Below are 13,137 nucleotides of genomic sequence, written 5' to 3' on the forward strand. Positions count from 1 at the left end.
GGATGAAGCCACTAGTCCATTGGTGAAAGTCTGTCCGAAGTAAAAGACAAGATCAAAAGATAAACACCACATATTTCCTCATGAGCTATAAAACATTAACACAAATTGAGAAGCATTTTGAAGGTTTAAAGGTAGCACATGAAGTATTTACTTGGAATGGCAGGAAATACCACATAGTAGGTACATATGGTGGACACAAATGGCATAGGTTTTGGCTCAAGGTTTTGGATGCACGAGAAGCATTTCCTCTCAGTACAAGGCTTTGGCTAGCAAGGTTGTTTGAAGCAAACACAAGTATGAACCGGTACAGCAAAACTTACATAAGAACATATTGCAAGCATTATAATACTCTACACTGTCTTCCTTGTTGCTCAAACACTTTTACCAGAAAATATCTAGACCTTAGAGAGACCAATCATGCAAACCAATTTCAACAAGCTCTACGGTATTTATCCACTAATAGGTTTAAACTACATGATGCAAGAGCTTAATCATGATCTATGAGAGCTCAAAACAATTGCCAAGTATCAAATTATTCAAGACATTATGAGGCATTTTCTGTTTCCAACCAAATATCGATAAATGCAGCAGTTTTCAACTCCGCCATGAACATTAAAATAAAGCTAAGAACAACAGTGTTCATATGAAAAAGCGGAGCGTGTCTCTCTCCCACACAAGGATTGCTAGGATCCGAATTTATTCAAACACAAACAAAACGAAAATAAACACACAGACGCTCCAAGTAAAGCACATATGATGTGACCGAATAAAAATATAGTTTCAATAGAAGAAACCTGATAAGTTGATGAAGAAGGGGGTGCCTTGGGCATCCCCAAGCTTAGACGCTTGAGTCTTCTTGAAATATGCAGGGATGAACCACGGGGGCATCCCCAAGCTTAGGCTTTTCACTCTTCTTGATCATATATCATCCTCCTCTCTTGACCCTTGAAAACTTCCTTCACACCAAACTTCTCATAAACTTCATTAGAGGGGTTAGTACTCAAAAAACTTTAATCCACTTTAGCCCTGTAGTGACACATTGCAAGTACTCAATAAAACATTAGCTACAGCTCTCCACGTCTAGAAAGTCTTGCTTAAAGTCCGCAAGAGACAATGCAAAAAACAGAGACAGAATCTGCCAAAACAGAACAGCCAGTAAAGACGAATTTTAAAGAGGTACTTACGTTGCTCAAATCAGAAAACTCAAAACTAATGAAAGTTGCGTACATATCTGAGGAACACGCGCGTAAATTGGCATAATTTTCTGAGTTACCTACAGAGAAAACAGCCCAGATTCGTGACAGATAGAAATCTGTTTCTGCGCAGAAATCCAAATCTAGTATCAACCTTCGATTAGAGGCTTCACTTGGCACAACATTGCAATAAAATAAAGATAAGGAGAGGTTGCTACAATAGTAAAAACTTCCAAGACACAACAAAACAGTAGCAAAATAAACACATGGGTTATCTCCCAAGAAGTTCTTTCTTTATAGCCATTAAGATGGGCTCAGCAGTTTTAATGATGCACTCGCAAGAAATAAGAGTTGAAGCAAAAGAGAGCATCAAAAAGTAAATTCAAAACACATTTAAGTCTAACCCACTTCCTATGCATAGGAATCTTGTACACAAATAAATTCATGAAGAACAAAGTGATAAGCATAAGAAGATAAAACAAGAGTAACTTCAAAATTTTAAGCATATAGAGAGGTGTTTTAGTACCATGAAAATTTCTACAACTATATTTTCCTCTCTCATAATAATTTTCAGTAGCTTCATGAACAAACTCAATAATATAACTATCACATATAGCATGCTTTTCATGATCCATAAACACATAATTTTTATCAAGCTCAAAAATAGTGCGATTAAAACTTTCAAACACACTTTTATCAATAATATAACAAGATGATCGATCAATCTCAAGAGATATGGGACTCATAGATAAAGTCAAAAACTCTCCAATCCCATTTTCATTATTAGTACAATTAATATTATCAAGTAACATAGGACCATCATCTAGAGCTTTATCATAAACATTTGCTAAGCAAAACTCTTTAGTACCATGCATTTCGACATCAGGCACAAACAAAGCATTATCATAAAATTTATCAAAATAGCATGGATTATCATAAATAACAGTAGCATAATCATTTTCACAAGTTTTACTCATAGGGAATATTTCAAGAGAATCCACAGGAACATAACATTTATCCTCTTTCGGTAAGCATGGAGGACAATCAAATAGTGTAAGAGATAAAGAGTTACTCTCATTAGAAGGTCGGCATGGGTAGCTAATCCATTCTTCCTCCTTTTGTTCATCACTCTCCTCTTCTTTTTCATCCAATGAGCTTTCAGGTTCATCAATTTCCTCCTCTTTTTCATCCAATGAGCTTTCAGGTTCATCAATTTCTTCTTCCACTGGTCCCTGCAAATTGTGAGTGCATTCTTGTGCATTAATGAGTCTCTCTTTATAATCAATGATATAAGGATTATCACTGTAACTTTCTATGCAAAAATTAAGGATAGAAGAGACATAATCTTTAAGGTCCTTACAAACAACACAAGTTTCATAATTTTTAACCATGAAGGATTCTATCTCAGAGGCTCCCATAAATATGACAAATTGTTCTACCTCTTCAAACCCAAAATGAATATAGTTATTCCGATTATAGTTCTTAATTAAAAATTCCTCACTAAAGCCACATTGAAATTTAAGATGTTTAGTGTCCTGTTGAGAGCAACAGTTTATATCATGGCGTTTCAGCAAGATTTTAGCAATTGTATTCAATTTTTCTATCACAGCACTCATCACTTTTCCCGCTCTTGATTCTCTATAATTATTATAATATTCTATAAGCTCCAAGTAGGTTGTAGGTTCTCCCATAGCAACAGTTTTTAATTTTTCGGTTTTTCAAATTTTTATGGATTTTCGGGTATATAAGGAAAATAAAACAAAACAAAAACAAACTAGACAAAAGTAAACTAAGCAAAGTAATACTAGACAGAAATAAACTAAGCACAAATAAACTAGACAAAAGTAAACTAAGCATAACAAAATAAAATAAAAACAGAGAGAGAGAGAGATAGAGTGTACTCCCCAGGTGAACTTATGAGTAGAGCTATGCCTCCCCGGCAACGGCGCCAGAAAATAGTCTTGATAACCCACAAGTATAGGGGATCGCAACAGTCTTCGAGGGAAGTAAAACCCAAATTTATTGATTCGACACAAGGGGAGGTAAAGAATACTTATAAGCCTTAACAACTGAGTTGTCAATTCAGCTGCACCTGGAAAAGCACTAGTAACAGGGGTGATGTGAAAGCAGCAGTAATATGAGAGCAGTAATAACAGTAACACAGCAGCAGTAGCAGTAATATGAGAGCAATGGCACCAGAAAATAGTTGATACTACTTCCAATGTCATGTAGAACGAGTATATAATGATGAGAGATGGACCGGGGTTCCCAGCTATCTACACTAGTGGTAACTCTCCAATAACAAGTGTTGGGTGAACAAATTACAGTTGGGCAATTGATATGATTGAAATAGCATTAAGACAGAACATCAAGATCATTAATCATGTAGGCATGTTTCCCATATATAGTCATACGTGCTCGCAATGAGAAACTTGTACAACATCTTTTGTCCTACCAGCCGGTGGCAGCCGGGCCTCTAGGGAATCTACTGGAAATTAAGGCACTCCTTTTAATAGAGCACCGGAGCAAAGCATTAACACTCCGTGAAAACATGTGATCCTCATATCTAAGCCTTCCCCTCCAGTTGTCCTAATTTCTGTCACTTTGGGGCCTTTGGTTCCGGACATAGACATGTGCATACAACTTGTAGATACAATCTAAGCAATAAGTATAGAGCTTAAATCTAAGATCATGCCACTCGGGCCCTAGTGACAAGCATTAAACACAACAAGATTGCAGCAACAATAACTTCACAAACTTTATAGATAGACTAATCATAATGTAACAATCCATCGGATCCCAACAAACACAACACCGATTACATCAGATGAATCTCAATCATGTAAGGCAGCTCATGAGATCATTGCATTGAAGTACATGGGAGAGATGATACCAACTAGCTACAGCTAGAACCCGTAGTCCATGGGGGAACTACTCACGGAGCATGATGGAGGCGGTGGCGTCGATGGAGATGGCTTCCGGGGGCACTTCCCCGTCCCGGTAGGGTGCCGGAATAGAGACTTCTGTCCCCCGAATTGGAGTTTCGCGATGGCGGCGGCGCCCCTGGAGTCTTTCTGGAGTTTCGTCAAAAGGTATCGCGTTTTTAGGTCGAAAGGGGTCTTATAGGCGAAGAGGCGGCGCAGGAGGGGCACCAGGGCGCCCTCCCCATAGGCCGGCGCGGCCAGAGGCCTGCCCGCGCGGCCCTATGGTGTGGGGGCCCCAGGCCTCCCCTCTGACTCCCCTTCGGTGTCCTGGTCCGTCTCGGTGAATTATGATGTTTGGTCTTCGTTTCGTCGAATTCTGAGAATATTGCCCGAACAGCCTTTCTGGAACCAAAAATAGCAGAAAACAGGAACTGGCACTGTGGCATCTTGTTAATAGGTTAGTTCCGAAAAATGCATAAAAACATTATAAAGTACAAGCAAAACATGTAATTATTGTCATAAAACAAGCATGGAACATCATAAATTATAGGTACGTTGGAGACGTATCAAAGGACAACAAAATAAACATGAAACAGATATTAGGGTTCTATAACTTCTTACACGCCACGGGCCTTAAGCGCAGGAGATATCATTAGAAATTTCGGTTATGTGAGCTGAGAGGGACCCACAACTTATCCTCCTAAGAGTGGGATCCAGAACTTATCCAACTCGGATTTAGTAAAAGACAAGAGCACGAGCCATCCCCGCTCAAATGCCTCGTCACCCCCATTGCCTCCCCTTCCCCCCACCCATTATTCTTCTACTTCTTCACCGGCGACGAAGCACGGAACACCGGCTGGCGAGAGATGTTGAGCTCCCCTTCATCCTCCTGCCCCTCATGGTCGAAGTATGGCTTGGTGTCGATGACCAGATGCCCTGACTATGCACGCAACGTGCCCTGAAGTGGTTGGTCCCTACGAAGGAGGAGAACGGCAGAATTTGTGAAATGCGAGAGCGGGCCACATGTGGGGAAGGTTAGATCTAAGTTTTTCTCAGCCTTTTGCTCCGATTTCTCATTATTTCTTGTTTTTGTCTTGGACTTGGGATTTAGGGTTCATGTTTCCATGCATTTTGAGTAGATGGGTGAATACATTGAGAGGCTTCAAGTGGAGGGCCTAATTTATTTGAAGGGGGACAACCCGGGAGCTCAATCTGTCATCGATTGTGGAGAATTTTTTGGGCTCCCACAAAGTCACTCCAACAGTGGGGGGTGCGGAACTGGCGGGAGAGTTGAAGAAATTGAACAAGCACTAAGGCAGATGATCGATTCGAAGAAGCATGCATATATGATGGTTACGGGATTTTATTTTTGTATAATTGACCTAGGATTTGTTTACTTGCTGATGATCATCCGTTAGAAGTTGTCATTAGTGTTTCAGTTAGCATGTATGTGCTCCATGCCATGTAAGCGTAATTCCATGGATCATAAATTAATTTACTTGTTTACATCTGTGGTTAGAAGTTGTAATTATTGTTTCAGTTAGCGTGTTTCTGCACCACGCCATGTAAGCTTAATGCCATGTATTATTTGCTCTCTGGATTTCCCTAATGAATAGTAAAGGCAGCAGCGATTCGCCCAAGTATTTCTCCTCTCGGTCGAGTACACTTTTAGTTCTTCAGTTAACACGGAGTGTATGGCATAGTTCAGGGTTAAGTAAAAAAATAGTTGTGTTGCGCTGTGGCGTGACGATGTGTGTGGGAATAAAACAGGCCCAAAGAGAAACCAATCCCACTTGAGTTGGTGCACCTGTGTACGTAGCTTCGGCTAAAAGAAAATTTGCACACCCGATGGCCGCGTACAATTTAAACACATCACTTTACACCCCATCTCAATTACATAATTTATTTATAGGTTTCTTCGTTTTTCTAATTTCACATCCAAATAGTACCTGGTGTTCTTTCACTCAAATGGTGCCTATGGTTTAATCCAATACGAAGTACTCTTAGGCATCATGGTTTTTTGAAAGTTGTTTCTTTTTTGCTTTTTGATGCACAAGTGATTAAGACATCGTCATGATTAATAGTTTTCTTTTTTTAGAACTAATATAACAACACATCCTATGGGACAAATAAAATGCAGATTTATGCAAATAAAATACTGGGGCAAACAAAATGTGATTTTTTGCACAAATATAAATAGTTGGGACAAACAAAATGCATTTTTCACAAACATTAATATAATTGGACGAATAAAATAAAAAAGATTGCACAAACATAGGCGTAATATATTGGGCAACACGCACATTACATAGATATTAGTAGAACCCTTACAACTTATGACGAAATAGATCAAAGTGGACACTAGACACGACAACATAGATCAACTCTAGCACGTAAACGGGGCCAACACAATCCTGTTGGAGATATGCTCTAGAGGCAATAAGAATGAAGTAATTATCATATTGCATTGTTCATGATAAGTGTTTATAATTTAATTTATAATTGTATTAAGCAGAAACATTAATACATGTGTGATTTGTATACAATACCGCACCCCTAGTAAGTCTCTACTAGACTAGGTTGTTGGTTAATGATGGCTAAGGTTTCCTGACCATAGAAATATGGTGTCAATTAACAATGGGGTCATGTCATGAGGAGAATGACAAGATGGATGGGACATAACTAAGTAAACCAATAAGATTGTATTAATGTTTGAATTGTTGTAGCTTTCGACTGTCAAATGCACCTATCCTTAGACCATAAGATTATGTCACTCTCTAGCACTTGAATAATACTATGAGGCTATGAAACGTCTCTTCGTAATTGGGTGATTATAAAGGTGGCTTTGGGTATCTCAGAAAGTACTTATTCGGTTGAATGTATCAACACTTGAATTTGTCCATCCATGTGACGCAGAGATATTCTCAAGGCCCACTCAGGTAACACACATTATATATCATTTGCAAGTATGTGACTAAGGAGTTGGTCATAGAGAATGTTATATTACGGTACGAGTAAAGATTACTTGCTAGGAACAAGATTGAACTAGGTATGGTGATACCGGCGAATCGACGATCGAATCTCGGGCAAGTAAAATATCTCGAGACAAAGGAAATGGAATATGGGATTGTTTGAATCCTTATATTCATGGTTCAACCGATAGAGATCTTCGTTGGATGTGGGGGATCATTATGACCATCCAGGACCTGCTATTGATTATTGATCACAGAGGTGTCTAGATCATGCCCATAAATTCTCAAACCCGTTGGATCACACACTTAATCCTCGATAACGCTAGGGTGTAAACATGATATTAATTATGGTGGGTCTGAAGATTGTTCGGTGTCTCAAATGGGAATTAGTACATCGTAAGGAGCTTAATTCATAATGGTTCGGAGAATACAATTCATATAAGTGAAGTTGATTTTAGGGTTCCAAAAAAGTTCCGGATTTTCCAGTATTGTACCATGAATCTTCTAGAAGGTTCTAGGGGGGTCCCACAATAGGGCCCATCTATTCTGGAGGAACCACATGGGTTATATGGGTAGAGCACAAGGCCTACTTTGGCTAGGTGCCCAGCCACCATGGGCCCATGCATGCGGCCCACCAAGAGGATAAAGCCAAAATCCTATTTTCATGGGGGTAAAACTTGGGAGGCAAGTCCCTCCCTTGGCCGCCGTCTTTAGATGGGATCGAGGTTACCCTAGCGCTTCTCCCCTTCCCCTATATAAACTGTGGACATGGAAGGGGGTCGGCACATCAAACCCTAGCTAGTCTCCCCCTCCCTCCTTCCTCCTCTCACATGGGTAGGCGAAGCCCTGCCCGCTGGAATCTCCACCATAGCCACCACCGCCATCGTGTTGTTGGTTTTTAGATCACATCTACCTCTCCACCCATAATTTATGGGTCAAGAAGGGTACTATGTTGTTGTGATGCACGTGTGCACAAGCCGCGCTTTCCTAACTAGTTGTACATATTTCTCTCCAAAGGCCAAGACAGTCGTATAAGTTGATACCAACGCCTCCCATGAACTCCTCCCAAAAAGTAATCCATAACCCACACTGGAGCCTAACTTATGCCAAACGTTGCAGCTCCACCCAATAAAAACACATATAATGACTAGGATTATTATTTTTTTGAAACACGGACAATGACTAGTAACTACTACAGGTGAATTAACCATGTAGGCATGGGTAACCCTATTTCTGAAGAAAAAAAAACATAACCAGATGAATGAAACCATAGGCGCTCGAAATAGTGAAAAGAAAGAAAGAGAGAAAAATAGAGATCACACAAAATCATACAATTAAAAGACAAATGCTTTCAAATATATATTATCCATAACGAGAAAACTTTGATACTGATTCATAAATATCCCTTCTGATTTTTTACTTGATCATTGCTACTGTACTGTACTCTGGTTCCACTTCGGTTCCTGAAAACATCATACGAGTATAATTTTTCTATGATGTCAAAAATGTAAAGTTTGACCAAGTATATACAGAATATAAGCTATCAGCAGCTATAATACGATATTGATATAATATAAAAATATATTTGATGATTTATCTTATATATTGACTTTGAAGTGTACAAATTAATACTAGGTTTTATCTAAAATCTTGATTGATGATGAAACTTCATGTTGATTTTAACAACATTTATATGTCCTGTTTCAAGGAACGGAGAAAGTACTTCCTCTTCAAACTCAGTGGACGGGAACGAAGTAAGTACTTCCTCTGGATCGATGGTTGCCTTTTCTCCTTGCCTCCTTGGGGGATCCCCTCCACGCTAAGTGGACGGGAACGAAGCAAGTACTTCCTTCGGATCGATGGTTGCCTTTTCTCATTGGGGATCCCCTCCAAACTCAGTGGACGGGAACATGTCTTGAGGTGCTTCTTGAACCCGTGGGTCTCTACGACAGCAGTCATCACTTTCGCGGACGCCATAAACGCTACGCATGCCTTCTTGAGCCGTTCGCACTGGTGCTGGTCTGCCAACGCTAGTGTGTTGGTGACGGTCTCGGCATCCATCCTCTTGCACAGTTCTTCCTCGCACATGTGCTTCAGCCTATCAATGGCATACCTATCCGCCGCCACCAGCAAATGCTGCATCACCGGAGCGTTGTAGCCCCCTCCATCGTCGTCGCTGCGCGGCGGCATCGAGTCCGTGTAGATGTAGTGAAGCATCATCTCGAAGATGGTAGGCTCCATGTCCATGACCTCTACGTGCCGCATATCCTTCTCTGCCATCGGACCAAATAACTGCGCTGCAAAGATTGGCGATCGCGCGGCCAGAAGGGACCTGTGCGCGCAGAACTCCTCGCCGCCCACGCTGAACGTGACGTCCGCTCCTCTCCCGTCCCCGAGCATACGCTCGAGGTGGACGGGAAGCTCCAGCGGCGGAGATTCCTTTCTGACGGTGAGGACGCACCGGATCATGAAGCAGCCGTCGCCGACGCGCGACATCGATTTCAGCTCTGACCTGTCCGCGAACGGGGCATGGCCCCAAGTGTTTGACCCCGGACTCGGATTAAACACGCAGTCGTCCAAGCTGCAGTAGCTGTGTCCTTGACTACGTGTTCCTGGCCATCCGTCCTCACCAAGCTGAGCGTGAACTTGGCGCTCACACCCTTGGCTTGGCCGAGATAGGACAAGTAGCATGAGGCTTGATCGTGGTGATTGTCCGTGTTGCTCCCGTCCGGGTAGAACACGATCTCCCAATCGTAGCCGCCGACTCTGAAGACGGGCGAGGTAACGAACTTGCCGACGCCCATGCCCTTGAGCTCCAGGTAGTTGCTCACCTTGTAATCGAAAGTCGCGGTCACGTGCTCCGTGATGCATCTCGACGTGATCTCCGGTGAGGTCCAGCTGCTGTCACCCATGGCGGCCGTCTAGGTACGTTCGTAGGAGAACAAACGTGTTAATCGGTCAGAATTTGCACGCGTGCGTCGTAGCATAGGCCTCTTATTTAAGATTGAGACCTAATTAAGGACGTTAATATATATATATATATGAAGTAATGCATCGACTCTTTAAGACCTACGACAATATATAACTGTAGGACTCAAAAGTAAGGGCGCGTCTAGCGGGCGGCCGCATGCCCAATAGTCAAACCGAGCGGCCGGCCCAAAAAGGAAAGTACCTGTCGGCTTTGGCTGAAAAAGGTAAGCCACCTGGTCCACCACCTGGGTGCCGGTTGGCTGTTTCTGGCACGCACCAGATCCCGAAAAAACAGCGCGGGAGATCCTCCCTCCAATCCCCGCCCAAACCTAGCAGCTCCCCTCAGATCCCAGATCCCATATAACGCCCAGATCTGTCATAACAGAACCAAAACCTACCAGCTCGAGCTCCCAGCTCTTCGTCAACCTGGAGCTCCGTTCGTCTGCCTCCAGCTCCCCATCTCCCTTCGTCACCTTCCCAGCTCCCTTCGTCAAGCTCCCAAATCCCTTCGTCAACCTCCCAGCTCTCCATGTCTACGAACCAAGAACCAAGCATCTCCAGAACAGGAAGATTTCCAGTGGGATCTTCAGATCAGGTAACAAAAACTGAACAGAAACCTTCAAAAATTGCCTATAGATCCTCATATTCCTCTCCTGATAGCCTTCTTTTTTCATCAAAGAGAAGCTATGGGACATACCTGCTAGTATCTGTGAACTTTCTTGCCTATACATGAGTAGGATTTGCTCCTGCATCTAGATTGAAGTTTCCCATCTAGATTGGAAACAATCAGGCAACTTTTATTCTTGTTAGCCCTGCATACTATGTGCCCATGTAGTAATAGGCTAAAAAACTGGGCAGAATATGCAACTGGTACCAATTTGAAGCAAGTACTATGAGGAACTGCAAAGCTGGTAATAATTCTAGGATGAACAAAGCAAAAGGAAGCAACTTTTGTTACCCATGCATGCAAATTCCTTGAATAGTACAAGCAACAAGTAATGTTTCCCGGGCAACTTGTAAAAATAAGGTGAAAATATTAGAGTAAGTAACTTTTTAGCCTATGCATGCAACTTTCATGCATAAGAGAAGCAACAAAAAATGTTCCCTAGGCAACAAAGTAATGTAGGATGACACAAAGTAGAAGCAGGTAACTTTGTAAACCATGCAGGCAAATTCAATGCTTAATAGAAGCAACAAGTAAATGTTTCCAGGCAACAAGTAATTTGCATGACTGCACTACGGCACATAGTAGAAAATAGAAGTAAGGATCCATCAACAGAAAAGGGAACACATATTCAACAGTGGTCTTGTCATCTAGAAGAACTCCATGCTATGTACAAATCCACATATCTGCAAACTAGATCGTGCACCTAGCAAATAAAAGTGTACTTTGTTTTAGGTAAGTAGCAATCGATGTTGAGGAAGTCATGATGTTGTCCTTTGCAATTCCTGTTGCACTTTATATCTTCTTTATCAACAATGCCTATGCGTATATAGAACAAGGTGTTAGCTCCAAGTCAAAAATGTAGTTATAAGAAGTAATATTGCAGATGCAATACATAAGTAGTAAGGCATGAAACATAAAAATTAGTATTATGTGGAAGCAACAAAAAAGTACTCACTGTCATCATCATCATCTTCCCTAAAAAACCCACCTGGTTTTTGCTACATGTTTGTGCATGTTAGTTGCTTTGTTTGTGGTTGTTAGTTGCTTTGTTTGTGTATGTTAGTTGCTTCCATGCCCATGTTAGTTGCATGTTTTCGATAACTATTTTGCTTGAGTTACATTTTGTGTTTGTTGTAATTGCTAATGGGTCATTTGTTCTAGGTCCCTGGTACTCATGGAGTGGATTTCCTTGATCTAAATGAGGTTCCTTTTGATATTAATGAGGAACCTGTTATCTTACCTCCCAATTATTTTACACAACTGTTGGATGAGGCAATTGACGAGTCACCACAGCCACCTGTGAACACTCACGCCCCGGTTGTTAATGTAGAACCTGCTGCAACAAATACATACACAGGTCCTTTTGTTGCTCCTACAGACACTACTTCAATTGCACAAGATGGAAATGAGGATGAGGCTTCGTCCCAGCCAAATGACCCCCATGTTGGCATGCGCTATGATACGTTGGAGGGTGCTAAGGAGCACTACAATGCACATGCTGCAAGGAAAGGTTTCTCTGTGAAAGTAAATAGTAACAGGAGGTCTACAATCACCGGAGAGAAACAGAAACAGCAGTTCACTTGCAACAAATTCAGGAGACCAAGGAAAGATGATGGTGGGGCTGAGTTGCAGGTTGATGTTGGGCCAATTCCTGATTCTGAGTCTGAAGATGAGGCTGATATTGAAAATGCAGAGCTTGCTTCCGTTGTGGCTGATCTTGCTGCTCAAGGGCGAAAAGAAAAGGCGCCCAAGAAGCGTAAAAGAGAAAATATTGTGCACACGTTTTGCAAGGCCCAGATGGTTGTGAAGTTAATTGATGGAAGATGGGAGGTTATCCACTTTGTGCCTGAGCATAACCATCCACTTATCCACAAACCATCTCTCACAAAATATCTAAGGTCACACCAAGGCATGCCAAAGGAGGAAAAGGAATTTGTGAAGAATCTTCACAATACAAATTTGACAGCTGGTAAGTTTTTCAGTTTTGATACTGCTAAAATTTGTATGTTGCATGTGTAAAAAAAATTCAGCTGGTAAGAATCATTTGGAAAAGTAAAAAAGAATGTGACAGTAGTATTTGTAAAGTTGCATGAAAATAATAACTAGTTGCATGTAATGGTTAATAATTTGCTGTGAATGGTCATGAAGTTGCATGTTCTATTAATTTACTTGCAGACACTTGATTTGGTACTAGCCTGGAATGGTTTTATGATTTCATGGATTGTTTAGGTAGTTGCCTGGTTTATTTGTCAAATTCCAGGATATGTTGTGCAAGTTGTCATTGTAAAAAATGCATGTAAAAAATAGTTTGGAAAGTAATGCTCGAAAATGTGAGGCAATAGTTGTGGACTATAATGCAAACTAACTACCCATTCCTACTTTATTTTCAATAACAAGGAAAATGATGGAAA

The 13,137-nt window shown here is 41.3% G+C and overlaps 1 pseudogene; it reads right to left on the reverse strand.

The window, feature by feature from the left end:
- Window positions 1-8,778: 8,778 nt before the first annotated feature.
- Window positions 8,779-10,001, reverse strand: LOC127329404 (BTB/POZ and MATH domain-containing protein 2-like; annotated as a pseudogene).
- Window positions 10,002-13,137: the final 3,136 nt, after the last annotated feature.

The sequence above is a fragment of the Lolium perenne genome, chromosome 2, assembly GCF_019359855.2.
Source record: "Lolium perenne isolate Kyuss_39 chromosome 2, Kyuss_2.0, whole genome shotgun sequence".
Classification (NCBI taxonomy): Eukaryota; Viridiplantae; Streptophyta; class Magnoliopsida; order Poales; family Poaceae; genus Lolium; species Lolium perenne.